Source organism: Sparus aurata, chromosome 17 (assembly GCF_900880675.1).
Source record: "Sparus aurata chromosome 17, fSpaAur1.1, whole genome shotgun sequence".
Lineage (NCBI taxonomy): Eukaryota > Metazoa > Chordata > Actinopteri > Spariformes > Sparidae > Sparus > Sparus aurata.
Genome location: NC_044203.1, coordinates 2119880 through 2146196, shown reverse-complemented (window position 1 = coordinate 2146196; position 26317 = coordinate 2119880). Strand labels below are relative to the sequence as shown.

Genomic DNA, 26317 nt, shown 5'->3' with positions numbered 1-26317 from the left:
TAGGAGGATCAGCTGGTGTGACTCCACCTCTGCTATGCATTGCATTATGGGCATGCTGATTTTCACACTACACATTTCAACCGAATGTAGTATGGCATCTGAGTATGTTACTACATACTAAATCCAACCAGACAATTGGGACATCCTAAATCTTTTTTCCACCATACTAAATAGTAGGTAGTATGTGATTTGTCAAGGCTGATAATTATGCATGTTCAAGTCAAAAAATTCCACTTTGTGCTCTCACATCTCTCTATAAAAGCAAGGAATCTCTGTCTGTCTGTCTGTCTGTGTGTGTGTGTGTATGTGTGTGTTCCTCAAATATCTCTGCGGATCAGGATCAGACTGACCTGAGACTTACAACATGGCTGCTGCGTGTTTCAAGGGTGTGCGACTTCGCATTTGTTTGGACTGCAATGATACTGTTAATAAATTATTTCATAAATGCTTTACAAATTTGCGAGCATTGTCCACCGGAGCCACCACAGTCACATGCGCACCAGAGCCAACCACTGCAGAGCCCACCGCGACCCCCTCACCTTAAGAAACAAGCAGATTTATACCTGCAGCGGCGCGAGCTGGACCGGGATTTTGCTGGCGGTTCGGTCCCGTTCTGTTCTGTGCATCTAAACTGACTGTTGTGTATTAATGAGACTAAAAGAGTCCGGACCGAGTCTGTCCGGGTCTGAGGAGATCCGGAGACAACAACAAAGACAACAAAGTGGAACGGAATCTGTGGATGTGTAGCTAGCTGATAGCCGCTAGCCCACACACGCACCGGCACGTCCAAAACCGGACTTAGGGTAAATAATGTCTGCCACGCTTTTTCGCGAACATTGCCGTCACGTTTGCTTTGTGTCTGGTGCAGGAAGAAACGGTAAAAACGGGCTTTTGTCACGAAAGTGTCCAAGCAGCAAGTTTGGTTGTTGAGGAACAGGAAGTTGTGGGAGGGACGTAGGCAGATGGATGACAGGCAACGACGGTCAGTGTATAGACAGCGATACTGAGAGTTGAGAGATTTGTGACATTTAGCGTGTTTGGAGTGTATAGTTAGTGTGTTATGTAGTGTTTGGTGTAGTGTATTTAGTGTGTAGTGGAGTCGTTTTTTTGTTTAATGAGTCAAAGCAATGAGGAGACGGCTGAATGAGCATTGCCTGCATTTAAATGTAAATAGTTACATATAACTTATAACTATTTGCATTATAAGTTATAAAAAATGGTTTGTTAAACATATTTGTGGTTTAAAGTAAAAAAAATCTAACTTTTTCTACTCGGATTTTATGGGTTTTTTGTGTGATTTTAGGTCCATTGTGTTAATACAGTATGTCAAAATGAAAAAAGAACTGTACTGTCACACATGTGAGGTTGTGCTGAAAATAAAGACACCAAGTAAATAGTTTTTAAGATGAAATATAATGGCAAAATCAAAAATAGTCAAAAACAGCCAATTATACCCTGGAATATCAGATTTCACAACAAACCTAAATATCCCTGACGTCCCACCTTCAAACACAGCCTCATTTGGCCATCCATGAAAAAGCTACTTAACCTCCCACTTTTCTATAGGAATACATTTTTCTTACGGGCACTGCACTAGTAAGTAACATTAGGCTACATCTAGCTGTAGTTCCTCTTGAATAAACTAGAAAATGGAAATGTGTGCACAGCACCTCACAAGAAAGGTTCAACATTTGTGAAATGATGATCAAGAGCAGTTTGAAGTGTACTTTGTATTTACTTGTGCCTTTCTTGCATACAATTTATGAAAAATAAAAACAATTTGTAAAAAATAATCAATGTATTACTTTAGTGTGGTTCAAGGGACTGATCATTGTAAAGGTTTAACAGTTATTGGACAATTACTTTTCCTAAACTCTGAAAAATGTGTTAGGAAGGAAACCTTTTAGTATAATAACCAATATGAACAAAATAATGTAGCAGAAGTGATTCAGAAAAATGACTTCACAAAAGTAAAAGATCACTGGAGAACGAGTGCACATATCAAAAAGTTACCATAACAGTACACAGGTATAATACATCACCAAACCAACAACCACATATCTAAAGTGAAAGCTTAAGGAAACGCTGCTTAAGAATCAGGTGAAAAAAATGTAAATAAAACTTCTGAAAACAATTTCTTCTGGAATGTCGGCACTTCAAAAGGAAATGATTGCCAGACCTTGAACAAATTAGCATCTACACAAGCCCAAAATTGGAACTGATGGATCTGATGGCCATCATCAAGTCATGGTGGAACATCTTGTAGCTCTGGTAGTGGCCGGGGAGTTTCAATTTAAGGAAGCAGGTGAGAGCCACTGGGTAAGTTGATGTCACAACCTCAACGATGAGGTTTCTTGTCGGCAGCTCCCACCCAACCCAGAACTTCATGAGGTCACGCAACACCTCCGGTGACGCTATGGAAGAGAAGATATCAATATATGCAATACCTCAAATGCCTTTCATGAAAAAATTAAATGTGAGCCCATAAAACCTGCAAAAATATCACTGATTTATATCAGAACCCCAGATTGTGTGCAGATTTGGCATCAGAACTGCCATCTCTTTAGCTCCTCTTGCTTTTTTTGTCCATTCTTACCAGTCCTAGCACCCAAACAACTAAGTGCAAATAGAGATTCAATGCATAGATTAAGTGTTACCTTCTTCTATGAATTTCCTCAAAATTCCAGTGACGAGACTGACTTTCTCCAATGGAACAGAGTCGTCCTCATCCTCGTTGCTGTCACATTTGGGTTGTGGCCAGCGAATGTTCTGGATCACGGCCTACAGGAGATCAAATACAAGCTTGTTTCATGCTGAGAATAAAACTCTTGTTAGATGCTGCTAAACAATCTTACATATGCAGCTGACCTCCTAATTGGTTAGACTGTCATGTTACCATTATATTATTTCAATAAGGTTATTTATAAAAGTATTACTGCATGTGAAAGCAGTTCCTGGAACAGCCAGTCGTGATTGGTGGAGGTTGGAACAGGGAGATCCCAGGACAGGCAAAGATTAGTCACACTGGTGTTTTCTTCCACTGTAAGTTCTGCTTTCTTCAGCTAAAAGATACATTCACAAAAGAGGTAAAGAATTTACAATTTACATGCAAAGTTGTTTCTGCCACGGCCGACCTTGCCAAGTTCCTCGCCAGAAGTCAACTTATCACCACAGGTCTAAGAAGGTTGATGATAAAGTGGAAAACTACTGGGCTTGCAAGTCTTCATTTTCCAATGCTATCGAAGGTCTCGATTTAACTGAAGCTGAGGAGCTAGACCTGCTTGTGAAGTGGTCGGGGAAAGAGTCCTCAGAGCACGTACGTCGAATAATATCTGTCCACATCAGGCAACTTGCTGCTGGTCTGAGGATGGCATGGGACAGATTAGAGCAATGCTATGGGACACCAGAAGCCATTGAAAGCGCTCTATTTGCTAGATTGGAGAACTTTCTGAAGATATCCAGCAAGGATGTGCAGAAGCTTCGCGACCTGGCAGACCTGCTATTAGAGATAGAGGCAGCTAAGGAGGATCATTTCCTACCCGATTATCTTATTTGGACACAGCCAGAGGAATCCATCCCATCCTCGAAAAACTTCCATACCAACTGCAGGACAAATGGACATCCTATGGCTCGAAATATAAGGAACAGTACAAGGTATCATTCCCTCCATTTGTTGTGTTTTCCAAGTTCATTTACGATGAAGCTAAAGCCCGAAACGACCCGAGCTTCATCCTTCGCTCATCTAGTCACACTCCTTCCAGGAGAGAGGTTTCGAAACAATAACATGAACAGCAACATCGTGGACTACCGCCTGAAGGTCCACGTCTTCGGCAACACTCCGTCTCCAGCGGTCGCCATTTATGGCCTAATGAGGGCCGCCAGAGAGGAAGAAGACAGTTATGGGAGTGATGTCAGGAAATTTGTAGAAGAGGATTTCTATGTGGACGATGCATTGAAGTCTTTCGCCACAGAGGAAGAGGCTATCTCTGTTCTCCAACGTGCCTGAGCAGCCCTCGCACTCTCTAACCTGCGGCTACACAAAATAGCCTCCAACAGAACTGCTGTAATAGATGCCATCCCCACCGACGATCTTGCTAAGGATGTTCAAAATCTGGACCTGTCGAAGAATGAGCTTCCTTTGCAGCGCAGCTTAGGTGTTTGTTGGAACCTCATCACAGACATGTTCACATTCAGAGTTCAGGTTGACAACAAGCCATTCACACGTAGAGGTGTGCTCTCTGTAGTGAACAGTATTTTTGATCCTCTCGGGTTCGTCACACCTGTCACAGTACAAGGCAGGTTTCTTCTCAGGCAGCTGTCAACACAAGTAGGAGAATGGGACTCTCCTCTCCCTGATGATAAGAGAGCAGAATGGGAGAAGTGGAAAGCTTCGCTCCAGCATCTGCAGGTGCTGCAGATTCCCCGATGTTATTCCCCTTTCTCCTCCACCAATGTCAAGTCAAGAGAGTTGGTCATCTTTGCCGATGCTTCTGTCAAGGCAATTTCGGCTGTAGTTTACTTGAAGATCACCAACCACGATAACAAGTCCGACGTGGGGTTTGTCTTTGGGAAATCAAAGCTCGAACCTGTAAGAGAGACTACCATACCACATCTCGAGCTCTGTGCCGCTGTCCGGTGGATATCACAGAGTTTGTAGTGAGTGAGCTGCACCTGAAGATTGACTCTGTCACATTTTTCAAAGACAGCAGAATTGTTTTGGGCTACATACACAATGAGACAAGGAGGTTTTATGTGTATGTGACTAACCGGATTCAACGGATTCGCCAGTCGACATCTCCAGAACAATGGAAATACGTTCCATCCGAGCAGAACCCTGCAGACCATGTGTCAAGATCAGTCGCAGCTGCTTTCCTTGCAAACACGACTTGGTTGACAGGACCACCTTTCCTGTCAAAGCCCCTCCTTTCGTCATCACCGTCTGCTGTGTCATTTGACCTTGTTGATCCGGCGGCAGACACAGAGATACGTCCTGTAGCATCTGTGCACATCACTCAAGCTTTGAAAGGTCAGTTGGGCGTTAAGCCCTTTGAACGTTTCTCCAGTTTGCAATCACTTGTCAGAGCGGTTGCACATCTGAAGCACATTGCCCATTCCTTTGCCCATCCAACTGGTGAGAATAACTGTAAAGGGTGGCATCTATGGCAGGAAGGCTCTACTGTGGAGGGACAAGAAAAGGCCAAGAAGCTTGTGATTAAGAGTGTCCAGCATGAAGTGTATGCTGAAGAGATAAGATGCATCTCAGAGAAGAGAAGTCTGCCAACACATAGCAGTATCAGACTTGAATCCGGTCATAGACACTGTAGGAGGACGAATATCTCATTCTCAGTTGACCTTAAGTGAGGTAAATCCCCTTATCATTCCTGGTCACCACTACCATGCCACATTGATCATAAGACACTATCATGTAGAGGTGGGTGCAATTCATCGATGTGGCGATGCATCGCGATGCGTCATGTGACGATTTGGCATCGATTAATTAACGCTGATGCTTTGCTGCAAGACCAGAACAAAAAGCACATAACCGAAACCTTAGCACGCACGCCGCCCTGACTGTTTAGTGAGTGGGACCACAAAAAACGGAGCAGTAACGTTAGTTTCATTTAGTGGGGCTCACCATGGAGCCGCGCTACAAACTCCCTCACCAATGAGTGTGAGTGCCACTCTGCTCTACTGTGTTTGTGTTGTGTTCACCTCACTGTACTGAAGCTCCAGACAGAATAAGTTCACATGGGTTAAAGTTCTCCGTCGCTACGACGGATATCCGTCATTCAAACTTCACAGAGGCGACTTATGAGATCAATGTAGATCGGAGGAGAACAACTGTTGGCTGATCTTTATTGACAGATTGTCACACTCTACAGCCAATGGTATTGTTAACAGCATGTGCGTGCCTGACCAATGACAGTGTAGTGACCCACACAGGGCGGGATCTAAACACGGAGCGGCGCTAAAATTTAGCTGCTTAGCTAGCAAGGACTCGTCGCGCTGCTACGTTACCAATTAGTTCTTGAGTTTAGTCAACACGTGAGAACTCGTCTGACACGGAGAGTCTCCTGTTGTGTGCTACATGTGTGAAATAACAACTATAGTCTGGACTTTGTCTGCAGTGTATCTGTGTAAACGGCATCATTCAGCGTCTCTCCCTCCCCTCTGGCACCGTGAGTTACCATGGTTACAGGAACGCCCTGAAACTTTCTATAATAATCAATAAGAAGTTTTTGGTTAGTTTGACTGTACAAAATCATGAATGTAGCCTGACTGTAGCTCAATGCTGAAATCTTGTATTATAACAGAACAAATGTAAAGCCTCAGAGCTTCTTTGATTATTAACAGTATGTTAGTGATGACAGAAAGGTGAAAACTCGCCATCAGACTGACAAGGCTGCAAAAGTTGCTGTTTGTATGATGTATTTTTATGTTAAACGATAAGAGGCTCATTTTAACAATATTATTAATAATAATAATTAATGATAAGGATGATGAGAAGAAGTAGAAAAATAGCGTACTGAAAGGTTCTGTAGATGGTTGATTATTTGAAAGAGTAAAACTTGAGAGAAGCTTGGCAAAAAAAAGGCACAGTTTGATTTCATGGATTGAAAATTACATTGAAAAGACAAAAAAACTTTTCAAGTGTGAATAGAACAGCTGTTCAGATCATCCTCCTGTAAAACACTGTTGGTCAAATATTTAAACTTGATGTCTGCATTAAAAATCGCAATAATCGAAGAATCGTGGCACCAATAATTGAATCGAATCGACAATCGTTATAATCGAAGAATTTAAGAATCGAAGCTCCCATAATCGAAATCGAATCGTGAGGTACCCTTGTTGGAACACCCCTATGAAGGAGGAGAATAAAGTCATCTGTAACTGAAGAATCGTAGTCCTGTCTATTTCCTGGAGGGAGTGATAATAAGACTCCCAAAAAGTTACTGCACCATGAAAACAAATAACTAGCATAGAACCCTGTAATTCCATGAATTGTTGTTTTTACACCAAACAGACGAGATGCAACGTGTTAATTTGTGAACTTTTTTTAGCTTTGGAGAGCGCCAGTTAGCTAACTGTCTAACGCTTACAAAAGTTCACAAATAGTTAGCTAAATAACTACGTTAGGGTAACTGGCCCCTGGCGGTAACTAGCTACATATTGATCTCTAAGACTAAATTTAGATTGTATTTATTTTCAAATTGTGAAAATGTAATAATCTCCCTGCTTTGTCTATTCAGTGTTAACTGTTGTAAGTAAACTGCTGTATACTTTTATGACAAATATTGGTTTAATAAGGCAAAGTGGAAGTTACCTTACCACAATGTTTTCCTAAAACTAAATGGCGATGTTGCTTTTCAATGCATTGAGTCCCTGTGGCCCACAGATGGTCATTTGAGTGGAAATTTAGTGGCTCCCCGTTTTTAAAATTAAACAAATAAAAAACAAATTAAATCGCAAATGTGAAAACAAAACACTGCCACATCTTTGGCAGCCCCTAGAAAGTTGGGGGCTGTTTTTGTTACGTACTCTACTTCACAATATCAGTCTCCAGCTGATTGACATTGATGAGCCAGTCAGCTGGAGACTGACATTGTCAAGTAGAGTACATTACAAAAACAGGATAAAACAGAAGCTTATGCATGCATAAGTTATGCATATGGATAACGTCTCAATGAGGAATTATAGATAAAGGTAACTATAAATATACATTTTATATTAGTTGCTGCACCAGTTAAAAAAAAATCCAACTGACAACATTTATGGCTGTGACCTGGTGAGAGAATCTACAATTTTGGGGCACCATGTCCTAAATTGCCTTGGGCCCCAAAATGTGTGACGCCAGCCCTGCTCTGACAGTGCTGTCTGCAGCTGGCAAGTGAGGCGCTGTGTGCAGTGCTGCAATCTTATAACCAAATTACTATAACTTACTCTGTGTGGAAATCTGATGCTTCCACGTCAAAGATGATGAAGAAAGGCTGAGCTGAAAAAAGACGAATAGTTGAATCTTTTTACTGAGCAACTAAATCTGATTTAACTGATAAGATCCTAAATCACATCATCATCATGATATCGAAATTTCGAATAAACCATGTAGTGGTAGGTTTCAACGCATCGCATCTCCTGAACAGCAAAGCATCATCATCATCACAAGAGAATACATAATGGATCAGAGCTAATTATTTTTGGCAGTGACTTAGTTTATTTACCAAATGCGTGTCAGAGGTCTTTGTTGCAGCAGAAAGTATTATGTCAGTATGACTGAGGTATGGAAACCGTGACCAGCCGATTCTTTCTCTCTCAACGGTGAGTTTGATTTTATACTTATTTCAATACATATTTGTTTTTCATGATCTAGTATTATCAGGGATAAAATATGGTGGATATTGATTTGATGGCAACTTTTCAGATTTTGATGTGCTAGAGACGCAGGACGTGTACCTAGCAACATCACCACCTAACCAAGTGGTTTCAGTGCCTGAACCTTAACAAACCGAAACAGCATGACAAAGGTCCAGTGCGACTGTTGCTGGTACACTGTAATGGTCATGTTGCTTTTAGAACGGTGATATATGTTGTTCTGGAGTCACAGGAAATCTACCTATTTAGTCATTCCAGTATGACGGTGTGTTGATAATGTAAGATACACAGAATTTGTAGCATATGGGATACAGTTTATAGAAAAACACTAGTATCCTGAGAGTTCTCATTACTGCAAATAGTCTCTGACAGTGTATTTTATTACTACGTGTACTCACAATCTGTATATGAAACAGAATTTCTGAATACAGTGTGATTGGCAGTAAGTGGAAAAAGATACAAATTAGAAGCACAGGCCTCAGGAAAATGGACCTCCAATGTTCTTTTTCTTTTTTGGGAAAGATTTCTATTTTACCCCTTATTGTTGAATTTCAAACTGCCTCTGGGTCAGCAGTATGTTTCTGCAGCACTTCTCTTTCTACAGCAGCAGCAGCATCTTGCCAATTGAGCTGGCACCATGCTGTCTGACACTGTGAACCCCACCTGTCTGTCTCCACCTGTAGATGACTGATGTGTTGTTTCATATACTTCTTAAACTGTCTCTCACTCATACACCCACAAATGTCACTGCCTATGCTGTGCAAGTCAGATTACTGCCTTTCACTTGTTCCCTTTTAATCTATTTTCCTTCCTTCAGCTGGTTACATGCATGTGTTCACAAATCACTTGCATTACAATTTAGATGAAGTCTGTTGAATCCCTTAACCTATACATGGCCTTGTTTCTGAGCTAATGCCAGAGTGGAGATTACAATATGGTGAGAGCAGAAAGAGAGCCTGCATCCCAGAGTAGCTGTCATCAATTCTTAAGCGTAAGTCATAATGAAGGTTTGTGATAGTGTGTGACAGTGTTATCAAAGATGGCACTGTTAAGGCCCCCACACACCACTCTCCGACCACTCCGTTGCCTCTTGTCTGACCCGTTCAGCAGAAAAGCGGCGTTGAACACACCGCTTCGACGTGCTGCCTACTCCACAGTAGCGTGTACGTTCTGCGCTTGCGCGAGATGCAATAAGCGGGTGGCGCTTGTGTTGGGAGTTGTAAACGAGAGGCTTATGCACGCAACTCTCTTTACTTTCGATCAAAATGAAACTTAACTATTTCATACAAAAACAGCTGCATACTAAACATGCAGTGAGGCATTACCAAACGAACACAGATTAATCGTCCTGAACGGACATAACACCTAGTCTCGAGCCAATACTGCAAAACGTGAAAACGGGGAATGATGGAACGAAGTGCATAGAAAAACAAAGCGCACACAGTATTCCGCCCCTCCCACACACCGCGGTGATTCGCTAGCACACCGCCAATCAGAACGGCCATTCAGCTGGCACACAACCAATCAGAGAATCCAATGGCTCAGACGTCCGACGGCCCACCTCCTCAGACTTCGCATGTTCAATCGGATCCGACAAGGTCCGCGCGGCTCTGAAAGCTTCCGACGGAGCTGAAAACACCAAACATATTTGTTCCTAACCTCGCCCGAGTCTCTCCAAATGCTTCAGACGTCCAACGGTTGGGCCAGTGTGTTCCTGCCTTTAAGCTTTTCTCTTGAGAGACAGAGAGGGCGCAGCTACAAACACAGTCAATCCAAGGGGCACTGTGTCTTGGGCAGTGTTGGGGAGACTTTTACTACATGTAGTTGAACTACATAGTTTAACTACAATTTGCTGTAAGTTGCTGGTAGTTAAGCTACATTTATATTTTGTGCTGCGTCAAGTAGTTCAGCTACTTTTTGGGTCATTTTTTGTAGTTTAAATACTCAATTTACAAACTACAATTTTGGCCATTAACATGAAATACCTATATAATATACGTTTTATTTTTCTTTGAAAAAAAGGCATGAAACATCTTCATGTCATGGCATGCTAAGCCAGTGCTGCCTCTGATTGGCTTGCCTTGGCAGCACTCAAATGCTTCACAGACTGGGTGGTTCTTTGTGCAGAAGCACATCACGGACAACCCTCCTGCTACCCCTGATGCGCCCCTGAACACGCCATGTACGTGTTGGATATAGAAGCATCTACAGACACGACCTACGTGTTCACATGTGAGCTCTGCAAGTTGAAAACAACAAAAATTTAGACTTCAAAGAAGTCACCAGATGAGTCCCCTTAAAATGCTTTCAAATCTCTACCCAAAATGTCCAAAGTGTTTGTGAAGTTCAACACTGCTGTATCAGCCAGTGCAGCATGTGAGCAGCTTTTTAGTGTTGGTAAAGATGTTTTAAGTGCCAAACGGAACCGGCTGTCTGATAAAAACTTTGACTGCTCATGTGTTGTGTGAACAAGCAATTCTGCCCTGGTATCTACTTCTAGTGCCTAAGTGTTAGAGCCTCTGAAGTTCCTGTGATGTTGACCAAAAATGTCAGCTTTTGTTCTTTAAAAAATAAAACTTGAGTTGAGAGACATATTTCTGCTGGCATGTGGATTTTTTGCTATTATATTGTGTTTCACAATATTTTGTTTTTTTTAACGCTGATTTAAATGAGTATAATGAGTATAAGTAGTTGCTAAAGCTACTTTTTTAGCAGTAGTTTTACAAACTAAACTTCTCCAGGGGTAGAAATGTAGTTTGTTCAAACTACTGCCAGGCTGAACTACATGTAGTTTTACAAGCTACACTTCTAAAGTAGCTTCCCCAACACTGGTCTTGGGGTGGAGGTGAGGTTGGTGGGGTTTGTGTAATAAACAGGGATTAACCACCGGGCCAATTTGGCCGGTGCCCATGGGCCTCTGAACTCTAGGGGCCTCCAAAACCCCACCAAATGTGGCCTCTTCCTGTCTCTGCTTTTGGTTTCATATAAAATCAAAAATTACTTTATTTGCAAATAAGAAAAAAATATTACAATGGGTTTGCTGGCTGTGTCCACATTATAATGATGACGATGATTCGGGTGACCGTGGGAATAGCACCAAGAATGCATTAGCATGTTTCTGCTCATGTTGTCTACATTAGTAGAAACAAACACATTAGAAGTCAAAAGGCAGCAAAATGGATAGCAGAGATATTAAAATAGGGAAAAATATATCCACCATTTCAACATGTTTGAAAGCTCATTTCTCTGGAGAAAGAGCCAAGCTGGCTATAAGAATGAGGGGTTAGGTTTGACCAGTGTCTGCTGCTTGCCCGCTGGTGTGTTGGCTACAAATTTGTCAGCTCTACAATGTATCTTTCACTTTTCACCTACATACCACAAACACACCAGGACCTTTTTGTTGGCCAGAAACAGCTGCCAGATCACTAGCAGACTCCTTATATTTTAAAATGTAATGTTTAATATGACCAATTCAGACTTAGTGATAGTTATAACAGTGGAAATACAATAATATAATGTTTCTGTGAGTTTTATTTTGTTTTTGTCTGGTTTGAATGAAATGTGTTTCATAATAAAACTACTGTTTCTGCAAACAGAGTCTAATGAGTCTGTTGGTTAAGCAAAAAGGATCTTATTATAAAAAGGTTTGTTTCTGTAGGGATTATCTGGACTGTTCGTCAAAATCTTCTGAGCCTGTCTCTGGCAAAGCGAGCACTTCATATGAATGTAATTTGATGATGTGCAATTGTCCTTAAAATTACATCTGCTGCAGTGGCGGCTGGTGACTGAAAAAATTGGGGAGGACAGGAGGACAGGAGGAAAACCAGTCCACGGTCAACCAATTAACCCTACTTTCTTATATTCAATGAAAATTAAGCAATAAAACAATGATTTACAAGACTTCTTTAAAAAAACATTTCATTAAAAAGCTAATATACGAGACAAAAAAACCACAAAAAAAACAAACTATCTCCTTTGGAATTCGAACCCCAGTCACCTGAATAGCAGGTTTTTGCGCTACCCCCTGTGCTATCTCGGCACTCAATACATGATCTTCACGACAGTGACTTTGTTGCTGCTCTGTATTGTGTGCGCTGTAACTGTGTTGCTGTCCCGGTCGTGCCGCTAACTTTATGTCCTCCAGCAGGACGAACGAAAGAAACGAAACTTCTCTCTGATTTCTCCTAACAGTTTTTTTTCTTTCAGAAATGTGCTTATATTTCCTTTGAAACCGATTCCAATATCGCTGAAAACTCCATATTTCTTGTCCGAGCATGGCTGGCAGTGAAAGCTGTAAAATACATCGAAGTATTTTTTGTTTACGGTTGTATAAATGTGAGAATGAAATTTGGGAACTGTTATTGGACCAACCTGCTGTCAATCTTGTATTCTGGTTGCTGATTGGTTATGGAGGACGTCCTCCCTTAGCGCGTCAAATTACGTATCTTAGCCAATCATGGATCAGCATGAAAAAATCCTGAATGCATTGAGTGAATGGAAGGAGATCCCTCCCACGGAGGACAGAAGCCCTCCGTCCTCCTCTAGCCCCCACCTTCCTGCTCCCTGCTCCTCTCACAGACTGCTCTGTCTCCTCCGTCTGCAGCTGTCGCTGTTCAACCATTTTAAGTGGATTTTCTTCCAAAGAAGAAACTTTTTGTAATGATATAATATATATAGAATATTTTATAAATGATACTGAGATTTGGTAATGATTTATTTCAACCAGTTACTCTTTCTTAAAAAAAAATTGATCTTCCTCTTGCCTCTCAAAAATAGATTATAGACATATAGTGAGTTGGGGGCCTTAAGCACATTTTCGCGCAAATTCATCTAAAAGCGCCAAATTTGGCACAGATGTAGCTCAGGTCATACTGAAATGATTTAGCTAGGGCGCCAGAGCAAGTGATCCTTGGGGCCAAGATGGCGGCCAAATCTAATATGGCCGCTGCCCGAAAAGGGTTCCGACTATAACTTTTGAACCACATGAGCTACAAATACAAACTTGATATCTTTTTCAGCTTAATTGATCATGGGAAACACCTAGGATCATCAGGACCCCTAAATCCTCCAATTCCAATATGGCCGCTGTCCAAAAAAGCAGTTTTGGCTGTAGTATTGGGCCTTACACCCCATTGTTCGCGCCAATTTATCTACAAGCACCAAATTTGGCACAGATGTAGCTAAGGGCATACTGAGATCATTTAGCCAGGGCGCCCGAGCCAATGGTCCCTGAGACCAAGGTGGCGGCCAAATCCAATATGGCCGCCGCCTGAAAGGGATTCAGCCATAGCTTTTGAGTGAGATGAGATACAAATACAAACTTGATGTCTATTTTACCTTTTTTGACCATAGGAAACCCATTGGAATACTTACATTTATGCAAAAAAGGGTTTTGGCTACAAACTTTTAACCAAATGCGCTACAAATGAGGATGTGGTGTCTATTTTATGTTTATTGACCACAGGAAGACCATTAGCATATTTATATGTATGCTTGTGTAAGTCTGGAACCTGTATTCTTTTCAAGACTGTGGTTGAAAATCCTTTTTTTTAACACAACTTTGAAGGTTATTCTCAATTTTAATAGATCCTCCAAAACACCAACTGACACCCTTTGCGAGGAATTTCCAGACCACTTCAGAAGTAAAATCAATGACATCCGATCAAGTCTTTTACCTCACCAGATTTTAAATGTCGACACACCTTGATCATTGATTTTACCCAAGGAAACATTGGAGAGTTTTGCCCTGGTTGATATGAGGACACTTGGTTGAGTCTTCTCCCAAGTAAAGCCCACAACCTGCCTATTAGACCCGATTCCCACACCGTTTTTTGAAACACTTTGTTGATTCTTTGAGGATCAGCTGTTATACATGGTGAATTGCTCTCTTCAGACGGGTGTCCTCACCTTTAAAACAGTGGTGGTGAAGCCCCTCCTGAAGAAGAGCAACCTAGTTCCCAACATCTTTAATAATTATCGGCCTGTATCCAACTGACCATTTTTAAGAAAAATTTTGAAAAAACTTGTTTTTAATCAAGTAAATGACTTTTTAATCACAAACAACATTTTAGAGAAGTATCAGTCTGGTTTTAGGACGAACCACAGTACAGAGACAGCCCTTTTAAAGATTTTAAACGACATCATATGCAACTTAGATAACCATAAACTCACAGTCTTGGTACTACTGGATCTAACCGCCGCCTTCGATACAGTAGAACATCACATTTTATTAAATAGACTGAAGAACCTGGTAGGCCTCTCTGGTACTGTTCTTAACTGGTTCGTCTCTTACCTCACAGATCGACACTTCTTTGTAAGTATGGATACATGTTCCTCAGAAACCCAGAAAATAAAGTGTGGGGTTCCCCAAGGGTCAATCTTAGGTCCAGCTCTTTTTAATCTTTACTTGGGGACGTCTACAAGAGGCACGACATCAGCTTTCATTGTTATGGTGACGATACGCAACTGTACATCGCCGTGTCTCCTGATGACACAGGGCCTATTGATGTCCTTTTTAACTGCATTTTAGATATCAAGACATGGATGGCAGCAAATTTCCTACAGCTCAACCAGGCCAAAACAGAAGTTTTAGTCATTGGTCCTCAAGGCCAGAAAGAGAAACTTTTACCAAAGTTATAGGATTTTAAACCATCACAATCTGTGGGTGTGATTTTTGACTCTGAGCTCAGTTTTATTCCACACATCAAAATATAACAAAAATAGGTTTTTACCATCTTAAGAATGTAGCCAGAGTCCGCCCGTTTCTCTCTCAGGCCAGCACGGAGGTGCATGCTTTTATCTCTTGTCGCTTAGACTACTGTAATGCCCTGCTCTCTGGCCTTCCCAAAAAGAGCATGCATTTGTTCCCCGTGCGTTTCAGGATTGATTTTAAGGTTCTTTTACTAGTTTTTAAGTGTCTTAATGGTCTTGGGCCTTCTTACTTATCTGACCTCCTTTTACTCCAGCCCCGGTGGACCCTGAGGTCCTCCGGCACTGGCCTTTTAACCATGCCACAGGTTAGTTCAAAAAAGCATGCGGAGGCGGCTTTCAGTTGTTATGGCCCCCAACTGTGGAACAGCCTGCCGGAGAACGTCAGAGTCGCGGAGACTGTTGACGTTTGTAAGAAGAGGCTCAAGACCCACCTTTTCAATAAATCTTTTAATTGATTTTTTAATTCTTTTAAATTCCTTTTATGCTGTGCTAATCAGAGCACTTGTATCCTTTATCCTTTTTTACTGTTTTAATCTCTCACATTTTTAGCCTCTATGCTTTTATGTTTTAGTCTCTCGTGTTTTTAGCCTTTATGCTTTTGTGTTTTAGTTCCCCATGTTTTTAGCCTAGCTATGCTTTTATGTTTTAGTCCCTCATGTTTTTAGCCTCTATGCTTTTTGCTTGATTTTACTGTTTTAGTCTGTCAGTTTTTAATCTGCAGTGTTTCCTCATGGGGGCCTGCCAGACTGGGAGTTGTCTCTGGTCCGCCGCTGGGAGTGCTGTCCCATGGACGGTTTCGACCCGGGTGGCTCCTGTCTGCCCAGGTTGGGGTGGTCTCTGTGGCGACGCTCCCTGCAGCCTTGGACCAAGATCTCTCTCAGTGTGGTTGGCCCCCCAAAGGTAGCTTCCTCCGCGCCTCAGGTCTCGCTGCCCTGCCATTAGGGCTGTCAACGAATATTCTAAATTCGAATATATATTCGAATATATAAAAAAAACGGAGATTCGATTGTGAAAATTAGTATTCGACTGTGGAAAAAAAAACACATCGGTGGCTGCTTTTCAAGTGGGCGCACTGCATGACGGGTCGGGGACAGGTCACAGGAGTCGCACATGTATAACATGACGCAGATGTCAGAGAGAAATCCAAATGGCATACAGTTCAGATCCCAACTCGGCAGCAGGGAGAGTGGTTTGGACTCCAAGCAACCTCAAAAGCCCTGTTTGGAAATACTTCGGATTTTGGTCTGTGGACGGCAAAAATGCGGAACATCGAGATAAAGTGGTATGCAAGCTGTGTAAGCTACAGTTAGCTTATCATTCGACCACAAGCAACATGAGGGCACATCTTGAAAATGTGCACCCAAATGAGCACGCCATGTCTGGAACTCCAACTAAACAGCCACGTCTCGATTCATATTTTTTACCGCCCGCCACAAGCTCTTTGTCTGCAGCACGACAAGAGGCATGCATGAAGAAACTAGCTTCATTTATATGCAAGGACATGAGGCCTATCAGCATCGTTGATGGCACGGGCTTCAGAGAGTTTTGTGAAGAATTGGAACCGAGGTACCATATCCCGAGCCGTGGAACAATCACTAGTAGAATCGAAGACATGTATAACAGTACATCAGACAAGATAAAGGAGTTACTCAAAGACCAAGATGTGTCGCTCACAACGGACGGGTGGACCTCCCTGGCAACAGCGTCCTATGTTACAGCAACGGCCCACTGGATTTCAGGTGACTGGGAAATGCACAACTTTGTGCTTAAGACAAAAGAACTTACGGAAAGCCACACTGCAGAGCACGTAGGCGAATGCATTCAAGAGATCTTGGACACTTATGGCATAAAAAGGGGATTTGTGATTGCTGCAACAACGGACAATGCCACTAATTATGTCAATGCAGTGGAGAGACATCTTGAAACTGTGAACATACCATGTGTGGCACACACAATTAATTTGGCTGTGCCTAAAGGGCTCGGGGTCAGAGCCATTGAAACACCCATTAGTAGGCTGATAGTGGCGGCGGCACATTTCAGCAAATCTACCACCGACAGCTACCTCCTCCAGCAAAAACAAAAACTTTTGGGATTGAAAACGGAGAAGCTGATTAACGACTGTCCGACACGATGGAACAGCACATATGATATGATTTGCCGGGCGTCGGAGCAGCAAGCCGCTGTGTCTGCTGTCATCATGGAGAAAAAACTGTCTAGAATGGAGCTGACCACAAGCGAATGGTCGCTCATGGAAAAGGTGCGCGTAATGTGTATGAAATGTGTAATAGGTTGGACAAATGCAAATGCACTTCCTATTTATTTATTTATTTATTTAAATAGGTAGAATGATGGCCCTAATTTACTGTGTGTGAATATTGATAAACTGGACAAAGGCAAACCTGACCTAATATCAACGCATATTATATTTACTACAGGTACAAGAGGTTCTGAAACCCTTCAAAGTGGCAACAGAAGCGCTGTCAACGGACAAATATCCAACTGCGTCGGCTGTACTGCCTATAAAACATATTCTTCTCTCTCAACTCAACAATCAGATGGCGTATGAACCAGAACCACATGCATTGTCAGAGATGAAGACAAAAATCATCACCGATCTGGAGAAGCGGTATAGTGAAGAAAAGGGCGCATTTATGCTGCTGAACAAAGCTAGTTACCTGGATCCACGCTTTCATCGCCTCATTCATTTAAAAGAGGAGCAAAGACGGGAGGTGCAGGTGGCTATACTGGAGGAGATAAAACAGGTGAATGTAGCAGGTGGCACAGGCAGTGAAATCGGTGCCAGACAACCCCGTGATCAGCAAACCGCTGGGAAAACTGCTCTAACAGCTATGGGGGATCTCTTCGGAGACACGTATTGCACGGACAGCCCTGAGTCAGAGCAGAACATCAGTCTGCTGCTTCAAAGAGAGATGTTGATGTATGAACAAGAGTCTCCAATACCTGCTCAACAAAACCCTCTCATGTGGTGGAAAACTTTGGGCTCTGGGAAATACCCTCACGTCGCCCAGATGGCAAAGAAATATCTTTCCGTCCCCGGATCCTCAGTGCGCTCTGAGCGCGTCTTTTCCTCTGCCGGGAATATAGTGAATAAAAAGAGATCGGCACTGGCCTCTTCACATGTGGACTTTCTTGTGTTTTTGGCAAATAACCTGTAGGCCTTCAGACCTAAGATCCAACATTGACAGTGGACTAAAAGAGCCTGACAATCAGTGACACTGGGATAAAAAGCAGTTTTTCCTCTTTTTTTATACAAGCGCCAAGAATGTAAGTTGCCTACTTTTTCGTTTTTAATAGCACTTTATTGTAAATGATCCCTCAGGGTAAAGTTCTTTGTTGTCACATTTAGCGGAATTGTGTACCTTATTTTATTTAAACAAAAGTGAACATTACAAGTGTAGGCTACTTTACTGACTGATATTGCATGAATAAGGTAGAGACATTTGCTTCATGCACTGCAGGTCTCCACTGGTTTGATTATTTACTGTCTCATTTCAAAGAAAAGTTGTTGTTCCATGTTAATCGGAGCGTTCAATGTTCGTTCTATAAACTGTAAAACTTCAATTAATGTTAATATTTGCTTCAATCACTGAGTGAAGTCTGCCTATATTAGGGACAAGAGTCGGGACCTTTAATTGCTCGCACAAGTCTTGCTCAGCCCTCACTCAGCAAAGATGGAAACATGGTATTAAAGTGTTATATTTTTTATTTTAATCAGTATGCATATTGCGCATGGGGGGGGGGGAGCGAGCGAGCGAGACGTCTACGGTCTTAAAAGTGTTACGGTTTCATTTACTTATTTTGTAATGTGTAGGTATGTTTTAGGCATGTTAAAACTGAAATAAAAATACCTATACAAGTAGTTATGTCTCCTTGTATTAGTTTGTCCACCTGTTATTGACATAATGCGCAAATATAGATATTCGATTAGTTCGAACCCATGGGTTTTTTCTAGAGGGAATATTCGAACGTCATTTTGGAGCAATTTTGACAGCCCTACCAGCCATGTCTCTTTAGTGACAGCTAGAGTATGTGTGGGCGTGAGTGTGTGTGAGTGTGTGTATGAGTGTGTATGTATTCGTGTATGTCCCTGTGCATGTCTGTGGGGGTGGGAGGGTTGGGTTTTGATTTTCTTCTCTTGATTTTATTTGCTGTTTCTTTTTTTCTGTTGTTGTTTTTAATCTCTGTAAGGCACCTTGCACTACTTTTTTGTATGAAAAGTGCCATACAAATAAAAATTGTTTGAATGTTGATTCATTTCCTTAAATTGAAATGCTTTTAGTGTACCGCAGGTGAATACATTTTAAAGTCTAATCATATAAGAAAGGCAAGGCAATATTTATATCATGTCAAATTGTTAAAAGAATAATATAGTCAATTTGTCCTAAACTCTTAGAAGTTTGCTTAGCATAACAAAAAAACAGCAACAACATAAAAAAGCAAGTTGAATTCTCACGGTCTCTCTCATGAATTCTTATTCTCATGGTCTCTCTCAAATGAATTATCATTATCACTCACAATCACCGGATCACTCATCGTCTCCACCATCATTGTTTGTACAAGCACCCTCACATTCACATGTAGAGGTGCAACGAACTCCGGCTTTACAGCACTTGCAGTGCCCTCTACATGCTTTCTTGCAGCCACAGTGGTTTACTAATGTCTCTGAGATTAGTCCAGTAAGGATCCCAAGTCTTGCTCGTAGAGTCCCGATACCATCCCCATGCATCGAACTCTGGGATATCTTGCTGGACAGCGGTTACCTGATTCCAGTAGAAGCTGGCCTGCAGCAGTGCTCTATTAATGTGCTGAATCAGTGCAGCTTGGGTGGGAGACAGGTTCTCAAGAGAATTGGTACCATTCTAGAAAAGGTGATGTCTAGCTTCATCTACGCGGCTGGAACCACAGCTCTTGCTGAGAATTCAACCATGAGAATTCACTGTTGTCTTATGTTATTGCTGTTTTTTGTTATGTTAAGCAAGCCTTTAAGAGTTTTGGACAAACTGACCATATTATTCTTCTAACAATTTGACATAATATAAATATTGCCTTACAATAATAATTGTGTCTTATTCTTTCTTATATGATTACACTTTGAAATGTATTCACCTGTGGTACACTGAAAGCATTTCACTTTTATGAGGAAATGAATCAACATTGAGAATAACCTTAAAAGTTGTGGTAAAAAAAGGACTTTCAACCACAGTCTTGAAAAGAATACAGGTTCCAGACTTACACAAGCATAAATATAAATATGCCAATGGACTTCCTGTGGTCAATAAACATAAAATAGACACCACATCCTCATTTGTAGCGCATTTGGTTAAAAATGTGTAGCTAAAACCCTTTTTCGGACAGTTGCCATATTGAATTTAGGGAATTTGGGAGGTCCTGATATACCCAATCATAAATGTAAGTATTCCAATGGGTTTCCTATGGTCAAAAAAGGTAAAATAGACATCAAGTTTGTATTTGTATCTCATCTCACTCGAAAGCTATGGCTGAATCCCTTTCAGGTGGCAGCCATATTGGATTTGGCCCCCACCGTGGTCTCAGGGACCATTGGCTCGGGCGCCCTGGCTAAATGATTTCAGTATGCCCTCAGCAGCATCCGTGCCAAATTTGGTGCTTGTAGATAAATTGGTGCAAACAATGGAGTGTAAGGCCCATACTACAGTCAAAACTGCTTTTTTGGACAGCGGCCATATTGGAATTGGAGGATTAAGGGGTCCAGATGCACCTGGTCATAAATATCAACATTCCTATGTGTTTCCCATGATCAATTAAGCTGAAAAAGACATCACGTTTGTATTTGTAGCTCATGTGGTTCAAAAGTTATAGTCGGAACCCTTTTCGGGCAGCGGCCATATTAGATTTGGCCGCCATCTTGGCCCCGAGGGTCGCTGGCTCCGGCGCCCTAGCTAAATTATTTCAGTATGACCTGAGCTACATCTGTGCCAAATTTGGCGCTTTTAGATGAATTTGCGTGAAATGACCTATTTATGTGCTTAAGGCCCCCAGCTATTATTGGCGTGTGTGCATATGTGTGCACACAGTGTGTGGTGGGTTAGGGGGGCCTTCAAGATTTTTTTTGCCCAGGGGCCTCCGCTTTCTAAATCTGTGCCTTGTGTGAATGATGATCTTGAACAGCTCCACCCATATCTCCACGCACCACATCTGCTCAATCTACTCACTCTCATAGTTGCTTTGTTCTTCACTCTACATGAAACAAGTGAGCCAAATCAGCAGTTAAAGCTATGGTCTACGATCTGAAAGCCCCCCCCCCCACACACACCCTTCCCCTCCGAGCTCGTATGGCCCTGCCTCCTGACACCCCCCCTTCCCCAGAGCAGAGCAGAGCAGCAAGCTTGCCAGCAGAGACCAAACATGGCGCCAGCTTTGAAAGCGGAGTAAAACGTCGAATTCACAGTCACAACTTCCACAATAAAACCAAGATTACCTGTTCAACTTAAACTCCGCTGTATCGGCACCGCCGCTGCAGCCTGAGCGGGGTCGCTCTGCACACTGCACACCGCGGCTCCACTAAGCTCTAGACCCCATGTCGTCCTGCTTCTCTCCCCAACACACAGCGTTCTGTGCCCGGTCGTCCGGCGTGACCAGTCTCCCTACAGCTCTGGAGCTTTCCTCGGCGCCGCTAATGACAGCGGTGCCCGTACCGGCGGTCCCGTTGCGCACCAGAGGCAGCTGTGTGTTGGAAGACTTGACGGCACCGGTACCAGTAATAACGGCTGCAACACATTCTGTGCTTCTGTACTGTGCTTCTCTGAATCCTGGTGGGGCTTTCAGTGGCAGACCGGCCAGGGGTGGGGGGGGGGGGGAACAAGCAAGCGCTGAATTCATGGGTTCATGTGTCTATAGCTGAGTAGCTCAGAGCGGTTACAAACCACTTGTAGTTTCTAAGCGGAGGGGGTTGGGGACGAGGCGGTACGTCTCAAGACAACGAGGAGCCGGGGAGTCGAGGGGATTGGATGGAGGGTACAAGAGAGAAATTGGCCAATAGGAGCCATCCGGGCTGCATGGCTCCTATTGGTCAATTTCTCTGCAGGCCTGCAGCCGCTAGAGAGAATGGATTGTTTTGTTCCTTTTGCTCTTCACATTGTGTAGGTCGCAATATAGGGCCATGACCACCGTCTAAATGACGTTAATAATAATGATCAATCTTTTAAATCGTAGACCATAGCTTAAATGAAAATTTAAAGTACTGCGCTGCTGTTATGTCTGAAGCCACTGTTCACCACAGAACCGTTTTTTTTTTTACATTATTTTATTATTATTTATTTTATTTTTATACTATTTTCGATTATACCATTTAAGCTTTACTGTAGTCTACTTTGTATAGAAGCATGAGTTATTGCTTCTGTGTGTGCAGATGCATGCCCTACACCGTAGCTAGATGAGTCATACTTCTCCTCTAGAGCCGCTTTATCCTGCCAGAGTGTCAATGAGCAAGAGAGAGCCAATATCAGAAGGGCAGGCTTCCCCTCCATGAGCAGCCTGGTGACAAATGCTGCCTTGCTGAAACCAAGTTGTTTAAGCTCAGTGTGTATGAAGGGCAGATACCCTGCAGACACCCACTTGTCCATTCTGCCGAGGCCACAGACAGGTCAGTCAGTGCGTTTACATGCACAGCTTAGTCGGATTACAGCCATAGTTGGACTATCCTACTCAGTCAGTGCGTTTACATGACACTCAAGAAAACCGAATTACTGTGTTAGTCCGACTATGATCGGATCTTTAACATGCATGTATACACCTTAGTCTGACTAAAATCGGACCGGATCGGATTTCTCATAGTTGAATTAAAGCACCCAGATTATTTGATTTATAGTCGCATTACTCCTGCATGTATACGTTCCAGCGGATCAGATCGGATTTTGCGTTCTGCACAGGCGCAAGATTTTTCCCCGGGGCCGTGAGCTGGAAGTAGAGGGATGTCAGCGGCATCTTTCCTCCGAAATCACCGCAAGAAAGAGCTCCATTGTCCATCTAGTTTGTGTAATTATCATGTACACCATATACGAAGTGTACAAAGATGTAGCTTCATCTCGCTCTTCGTACGCCATCTTTCTTGAATGCCGAGGCAGCTGGTGACGTAATGAGGTCAGCCGGAGGTAACTCTGTTACCACTAGTTGAAATGGGTACAGCGCCACCTAGTGTACCGTGGTATGACATGCTCCGGCCCAATAATCCGATTTTATCACCGGCATGTATACTTGGATAATCTGGGTGCTTTAATTCGACTATGAGAAATCCGATCCAGTCCGATTTTAGTCAGACTAAGGTGTATACATGCATCTTAAAGATCCGATCATAGTCGGACTAACACAGTAATTTGGTTTTCCTGAGTGTCATGTAAACGCACTGAGAGTGTTTTAAGGGGAGCACAGATGGCAATCTGCTCACCAGCGCCAGCAACACAGACACACTAAGCACAGTTGTAAAGTCATGTTTACTTTCTGTACACACCAGAGCATGATATATCAGCATCAACACGTCCAGCATGTTTCTCTTAGTAGGAACTGATTTTCTCATGTTTCTTCATTACTCCCCTGTTAAAAGAAGTTTAACCACCACCATTTGTTGTTTGGCCATTTTATATCTCCTGTTTATTTTAACGGTAATGTAACAGGAAAAAAAATCTTTAATAAAACCACTGTTGTTACGGTTTTATCATTTCAGTTCGCCTTCCACTCACTAATGCAGAAATACTTTACCAGAGATTATTAACAGGGTTCAAGTTATAATCTGAGTTTTGTGAGGGGTTATTAAATAACTAACATTAGTGGCAATTAGGGCTGCACAAAAAATCATTAAAAAATCGCGATCTCGATTCATACATACACGTGATCTCATATCTACACACAGCGATTCTGAAGCATTTTATATCTCGAGCTGAATCACAAACAAATGCTCCTATTTTCCTCCCGGATTTTTTGAAGTGCCCCCAAACGCAGCACTGCCGCTGCCTCCGCCCTCAACCTGTGGTAAAGCGTCTTTACAACACTTGATTCAGTGGCGGAAGCCCGCCTGCAGTTAAGTGTATGGAAGGAGTGAGTGAGAAGCCGTTTTTAGACGGGGCAGCAAGCTGCCAATCTGCCCGTCCTTTTGGCGGCTAGGTCCGCGGTTTTAGACAGAGGGCGGCAAATTGGGGGTCTGTTTTGGTCCGCCGATTTCCCGCCTCGGAGGGTACACTTATTTCCGCCTCGCCTGCTAGATGAGGAACTGGACAGCCACTGAGATCAGGAGATGCTAGCGTCTCCTGGATCTCTAGCTGTATGGTTGTGTTAGCTTGTTGTTGTAGCCACAAGCTAGGAAGGGTCGCTACTTTCAAATTAAAAGCCCCCCGCTAAGAACCCAGCTCTAAACTCCAATGGGGTGTAATGTAAAGCTCTTATTTTGAAGACAAATTCGTTGTCAACTGCTCACAGCCCAACGTCAGGCTTCACGTCACGTCACATGTTTACCTCTACCTCTGAGGCGGCTTTTGGAAAAGGAAGAAAATTATGCCTCCGTTTTAGAAAGCCGATCACAGCAGCTATCACATATCACCTAGCTTAAAATACGGCCCCAATAAACACTGTACAACATGAGGTTTAAAAGGATGCCCTCTCATCTTGGGAGACTAATTTATTTTATTTTTTTTATTTCTGTAAAAATAATTTCTCATCCAATGATAGAACTTGAAATGAACAAAAAAACCATTGCTTTGGCAGAGGCATAGTAGTATCTGCCATACTAACCTTTTTATTTTTTTGTTTTGTTCATCAGTGCAATAAACATTTTGTGAAAAAAATCGTGCCAGAGAATCGTGATCTCAATTCTAAGCAAAAAAATCGTGATTCACATTTTTTCCAGAATCGTGCAGCCCCAGTGGCAAGGATAAAAAATAGCTGAATGGGTCAATTCACACTTAACATTAAATGTCTTGGGCAGTGTTGGGAATAACAGCGTTACAATAAACGGCATTACTAACAGCGCTACTTTTTTTCAGTAACAGGTAATCTAACTAATTACTGTTTCCATCGTTACAACGCCATTACCATTACAGACTATTAAATGTGGCGCGTTACAAACTGAAGCTGATCATTGAAGCTGTTGTCATCCGACTCTGCTCTCAGCCAGAGTCAGCCGGAGCTGCAAAGCAGTTTTATTTTATTATTCATTTTTGCTTGGCGAGGGAGGAGGGAGGGGCGGGACAACCGCATAAGTGATAGTGATTGGCTCTCTAAGGTAGAGTGAGAGTTCGTAAGCCAATCAGAGGCAGTGTTCAGTTTACACACAAAACACACACGCACACAGCAGCCTCGCACAGAGTGCCTCGCGTTTTCAAAGTGGAAGTACAGACACTACTTTAATCTCTTTTGTCTTCGTCCGTTGTGAGCAACTCTAATCTAATGAATCATCTCTGAACGGCACATGCTTCTACAAAACTAGTGGCCAAAAACACCGTTGTTGACACTGTTGATGATGACAGCAGGACAGGTGTGGCTAACGTGAGCTCCGCTAACAAAGAAGGACACGGAGCTGTCCAAGCAGCTACAGCTGGATGTTTCTGCTCCAGCTTTACAAAAACTTGACACAGACAGACCTGCCAAACTGTACACATTTTGCGTAGCAAGTACGCAATTTGACATCTAAATACGCTGGTACGACTCGCCCCTCTAAACTACGCAAAAAGCTGCGGACATGTGAGGTACTCATATCTGACAACATGATGCAGCAGCGTGGTGAAGCTGTTTCAGCCAATCATTGTAGAAAAGCGGAGAATAACGAGTCTACCAAACCTATTGAGATTGAGGAGTCACGTGCCGATTTGGGTTGATTTGGGCGGGGTCTGAGCCAGTCGGCAATGACGGTAGGAGATGCTATTGGTTGTCAGGGGCAACGCCTTCAGAACTTCACAGAGGCGTGACTAAACATTCCAGAGCTCTTTAATTTTTGGAAGAAAAAGGAAGAAAGTAAAGTAATGCAAAAAGATAAGGCGAAAGAAAAGGGACCTTACAGGAACAAGCTCACACCAAGCGCAAAACAGCGGTATTTGGAGAAGCTCTCGGACATCCAAAATATCGACCCATACGAGCTCCCTGCAGTGGAATGGCACAGAGACCTGGACCATTTACCTCCATGCACATACATGGACATCGTCAATTACCTTGTTTTTGGTGTAAGTTACTACACAATGCAGGAGTTTAAAAG

The 26317-nt window shown here is 42.6% G+C and overlaps 1 long non-coding RNA gene across 1 annotated transcript; it reads right to left on the bottom strand.

The window, feature by feature from the left end:
- Positions 1 to 1541: 1541 nt before the first annotated feature.
- LOC115567938 (uncharacterized) lies at positions 1542 to 3516 on the bottom strand. Its single transcript, XR_003981301.1, has 3 exons — positions 2937 to 3516; positions 2658 to 2781; positions 1542 to 2414 (listed from the first exon to the last, which is right to left on the bottom strand). It is a non-coding gene; the product is annotated as an uncharacterized LOC115567938 (long non-coding RNA).
- Between the last annotated feature and the right edge of the window lie 22801 nt (positions 3517 to 26317).